The sequence below is a fragment of the Saccostrea echinata genome, unplaced genomic scaffold, assembly GCF_033153115.1.
Source record: "Saccostrea echinata isolate AGI-Se365-2 ecotype Australia unplaced genomic scaffold, CSIRO_AGI_Sech_v1 ptg000019l, whole genome shotgun sequence".
In the NCBI taxonomy this organism is placed as follows: Eukaryota; Metazoa; Mollusca; class Bivalvia; order Ostreida; family Ostreidae; genus Saccostrea; species Saccostrea echinata.
The window spans coordinates 3,783,451-3,789,450 of NW_026889768.1; positions in this window are offsets into that span (position 1 = coordinate 3,783,451).

Sequence of the window (6,000 nt, forward strand, 5' to 3'; positions counted from 1 at the left end):
ATGTAGTTATGATGTGGTGTCAAATTTATTATTGTGAATAACATTCAAATACACATAAAATATGGAGTGTTCATCGGACTTCGTCCCTCTAAACTTTAAAGAAGTTATAGCAACAGTGGCTGTCAGCTATCATCCGCAACTGTACTCGGCAATGCTGGTACCGGACATCCATGACTGTACCTGCTCACTAATATCAAAAACGGAATGTCAGAGCAAGATTTTCCGGATTGTTCAACGTATTAAACTATATGTTGTTGAATAAGTATGGATTGTTTTTTAATGAAAAATACGAAATGTGTTAATATGGAGGAAAGAAAATTTCTGATTTTAAATAAATCTACTTTATGGAAGGCTGTAATCGCCAAAACGTTAACGATAACTGACTTAGTGAATATATGTAAGCTTGACTATGCCTAAATCCATTGTATGAATCGCTATTATCTCTAAAAAGTAACATTTACTACAGCGTACATTTTGTATATCTATGACTGTATCCTGTGCCTGGTATACAACATCTGCAACTGTACCTGTGCCTTATAAACAACATCCATGACTGTACCTGTGCCTTATAAACAACATCCATGACTGTACCTGTGCCTTATAAACAACATCCATGACTGTACCTGTGCCTTATAAACAACATCCATGACTGTACCTGTCCAGTACACACACTTTATTCTACATCCATGACTGTACCTGCGTCTTATAAACAACATCCCTGACTGTACCTGTGCCTTATAAACAACATTCCTGACTATACCTGTGCCTTATAAACAACATCCATGACTGTACCTGTGCCTTATAAACAGCATCCATGACTGTACCTGTGCCTTATAAACAACATCCCTGACTGTACTACCTGTGTCTTAAAACAACATCCCTGACTGTACCTGTGCATTATAAACAACATCCCTGACTGTACCTGTGCCTTATAAACAGCATCCATGACTGTACCTGTGTCTTATAAACAGCATCCATGACTGTACCTGTGCCTTATAAACAACATCCCTGACTGTATCTGTGCCTTATAAACAACATCCGTGACTGTCCCTGTCCAGTACACACACTTTATTCTACATCCCTGACTGTACCAGTGCTTATAAACAACATCCCTGACTGTACCTGTGCCTTATAAACAACATCCCTGACTGTACCTGTGTCTTATAAACAACATCCACGACTGTACCTGTCCAGTACATACACTTTATACTACATCCCTGACTGTACCTGTGTCTTATAAACAACATCCCTGACTGTACCTGTGCATTATAAACAACATCCATGACTGTACCTGTGCCTTATAAACAGCATCCATGACTGTACCTGTGCCTTATAAACAACATCCATGACTGTACCTGTGCCTAATAAACAACATCACTGACTGTACCTGTACCTTATAAACTACATCCATGACTGTACCTGTGCCTTATAAACAGCATCCCTGACTGTACCTGTGCCTTATAAACAACATCCCTGACTGTACATGTGCCTTATAAACAACATCCATGACTGTACCTGTGCCTTATAAACAACATCCATGACTGTACTTGTCCAGTACACACACACACACTTTATTCTAGATCCATGACTGTACCTGTGTCTTATAAACAACATCCACGACTGTACCTGTCCAGTACATACACTTTATTCTACATCCCTGACTGTACCTGTGTCTTATAAACAACGTCCCTGACTGTACCTGTGCATTATAAACAACATCCATGACTGTACCTGTGCCTTATAAACAGCATCCATGACTGTACCTGTGCCTTATAAACAACATTCATGACTGTACCTGTGTTTTATAAACAACATCCCTGACTGTACCTGTACAGTATACACATCTTACTCTACATCCCTGACTGTACCTGTGCTTATAAACAACATCCATGACTGTACCTGTCCAGTACACACACTTTATTCTACATCCATGGCTGTACTTGTGCCTTATAAGCAACATCCACGACTGTACCTGTGCAGTATACACATCTAATTCTACATCCCTGAACTTACCTGTGCCTTATAAACAACATCCACGACTGTACCTGTGCAGTACACACACTTTATTCTACATCCCTGACTGTACCTGTGCCTTATAAACAACATCCCTGACTGTACCTGTGCCTTATAAACAACATCCATGACTGTACCTGTGCCTTATAAACAACATCCACGACTGTACCTGTGCCTTATAAACAACATCCCTGACTGTACCTGTGCCTTATAAACAACATCCATGACTGTACCTGTGCCTTATAAACAACTTCCCTCACTGTACCTGTGCCTTATAAACAACATCCCTCACTGTACCTGTGCCTTATAAACAACATCCATGACTGTACCTGTGCCTTATAAACAACATCCACGACTGTACCTGTGCCTTATAAACAACATCCATGACTGTACCTGTGCCTTATAAACAACATCCCTGACTGTACCTGTGCCTTATAAACAACATCCATGACTGTACCTGTGCCTTATAAACAACATCCACGACTGTACCTGTGCCTTATAAACAACATCCCTGACTGTACCTGTGCCTTATAAACAACATCCATGACTGTACCTGTGCCTTATAAACAACTTCCCTCACTGTACCTGTGCCTTATAAACAACATCCCTGACTGTACCTGTGCCTTATAAACAACATCCATGACTGTACCTGTGCCTTATAAACAACATCCACGACTGTACCTGTGCCTTATAAACAACATCCCTGACTGTACCTGTGCCTTATAAACAACATCCATGACTGTACCTGTGCCTTATAAACAACATCCACGACTGTACCTGTCCAGTACACACACTTTATTCTACCTCCATGGCTGTACCTGTGCCTTATAAGCAACATCCACGACTGTACCTGTGCAGTATACATATCTAATTCTACATCCCTGAACTTACCTGTGCCTTATAAACAACATCCACGACTGTACCTGTGCAGTACACACACTTTATTCTACATCCCTGACTGTACCTGTGCCTTATAAACAACATCCACGACTATACCTATCCAGTACATACACTTTATTCTACATCCCTGACTGTACCTGTGTCTTATAAACAACATCCCTGACTGTACCTGTGCCTTATAAACAACATCCCTGACTGTACCTGTGTCTTATAAACAACATCCCTGACTGTACCTGTGCAGAATACACAACTTACTCTACATCCCTGACTGTACCTGTGCTTATAAACAACATCCATGACTGTACCTGTGCAGTACACACACTATATTCTACATCCCTGACTGTACCTGTGCCTTATAAACAACATCCCTCACTGTACCTGTGCCTTATAAACAACATCCCTGACTGTACATGTGCCTTATAAACAACATCCATGATTGTACCTGTGCCTTATAAACAACATCCACGACTGTACCTGTCCAGTACACACACTTTATTCTACCTCCATGGCTGTACTTGTGCCTTATAAGCAACATCCACGACTGTACCTGTGCAGTATACACATCTAATTCTACATCCCTGAACTTACCTGTGCCTTATAAACAACATCCACGACTGTACCTGTGCAGTACACACACTTTATTCTACATCCCTGACTGTACCTGTGCCTTATAAACAACATCCACGACTATACCTATCCAGTACATACACTTTATTCTACATCCCTGACTGTACCTGTGTCTTATAAACAACATCCCTGACTGTACCTGTGCCTTATAAACAACATCCCTGACTGTACCTGTGCCTTATAAACAACATCCCTGACTGTACCTGTGTCTTATAAACAACATCCCTGACTGTACCTGTGCAGTATACACAACTTACTCTACATCCCTGACTGTACCTGTGCTTATAAACAACATCCATGACTGTACCTGTGCAGTACACACACTATATTCTACATCCCTGACTGTACCTGTGCCTTATAAACAACATCCCTTACTGTACCTGTGCCTTATAAACAACATCCCTGACTGTACATGTGCCTTATAAACAACATCCATGACTGTACCTGTGCCTTATAAACAACATCCATGACTGTACATGTGCCTTATAAACAATATCCCTGACTTTTCCTGTGCCATATAAACAACATCTGTCCAGTACACACACATTATTCTACTTCCATGACTGCATCTTGCTTTATTAACAACATCCAAGAAAAGTTATTCAAGGTTCTACTTAAAGTTTGTTCTTTTTCGTTTGTGACCCGAACCCCCACCCCCAATGCAACCCCCACCCCGTCAAAAAAATTGAATCATATGCCTGCAAGAAAGCGTGGGATTTAGGCTTTTGTTTTTAAGAGGAAATACTCCTTCTTTCGATATACTCCATCCTCTCCTTCACAACTTTTGCCAAGTTTTATTATTATTGTAGAAGAGTTTATAAGTAATGGATTAATTATTTTAAAACCAGTGTCAAAAAGTTAACTGCTCATTTAAAACTCTTCTCATAAAGAGGGGGAAGGGTTAGACAATTTTATAAATTGAAATCGGGCTTTAAACATAACGAGTGAACCAGATTTTCAAATACTCATGGAAATGGATAAATAACCATCAAATCTCTCCGTATGTTTAACTTATGTAAAAGTCAACTGACATATTAGATTCATTGGCAATAAAATGACTATTTTTGCTGCTTTTAGTCTGTAAATATATGTTCTACCCCCTCCCCCCCCCCCACCCCCAAATAACTCACTCCCCTGAAACAAAAAACAATTGGTATAAATTTGAAGTTGTGAAATAACAATTCATAATACTTGAAAAAGGAATTGTTGTTTCAGTGAGAGGGGGGGGGGGGTGGATAAAAATATTTTCCGTTGATTTCTATAGAGATGAAGTTTTACCAAAATTATAAACTTATCTCTCTTTGTTTTCTACGAAAGCCTATTAGGATCAAACTACGGTAAAAAAAAATTAAAAGGCGTTATAACGCCTTTTCAAAAGGCGTTATAACGCGAAAAAAGGCGTTATTACGCCTTTCCAAAAGGCGTTATAACGCGAAAAAAGGCGTTATTACGCCTTTCCAAAAGGCGTTATAACGCGAAAAAAGGCGTTATTACGCCTTTCCAAAAGGCGTTATTACGCCTTTCCAAAAGGCGTTATTACGCCTTTCCAAAAGGCGTTATAACGCCTTTCCAAAAGGCGTTATTACGCCTTTCTAATAGGCGTTATTACGCCTTTCCAAAAGGTTTTATTACGCCTTTCCAAAGGGCGTTATTACGCCTTTTAAAAAGGCGTTATTACGCCTCTTTTTTTCAATACATGACTTACTTAGCCCACCCTGGGGGCTGATTATAATTAGATTTCTAGGAAAAAAGATTTTTAAATGAGTAAAATATTTTTAGTGTTAAACCAACTTAGTCCTCTGATGCCAGACGCTTCTACCAAGGTGTATGGATTTCAGAAATTTTGTTGAAGGCTAATTGCTCATTATACCTATGCAAATACTTTGCCTGTTTTTCACCAAGAGGAGAGAAAAATATTTCAAATTTGACATGAATTTTTAATACGTGGCTAGCAAAGCCCAAAGCTGATTCTGCCTATATCCTGGATTTTCAAAAGTAGAGTGTTGACTTCTCTTTATATGCATGCAAAATGCAAACAACTGTCTGCGAGATGTGCAGGAATATAGAAAATGCTATAATTTATAATATAATTTATAATATTAAAACTATAATCTAAATATTGCATCAATAAAGATGGCTTTGGTTCAATCTTTCATATTTACTATTTTAAAATAACGCCTTTCCATTTTTGGATACAACTCCTTTTCAAACAGACCGGTAGTACGAATGTGAGTGGGGGGGGGGGTTCCCCCCTCCCCACTTTTTGGGAGAATAGTCTTGCTATAGTTTAAATATAAAAAATCATTAATTGATTGCTTGGTCCCTTAACATTTTGTTGCAGTATGGTTAAACTCGGGCAAATCATTGCATTTAAAAAAAGTTTTACCGAAAAATTAGAAAAAGTTTCCCCTCAAGTTTAGGCAGTTTATTTTTTTTCGGAGGGGGGGGGGTTGTTTTTTA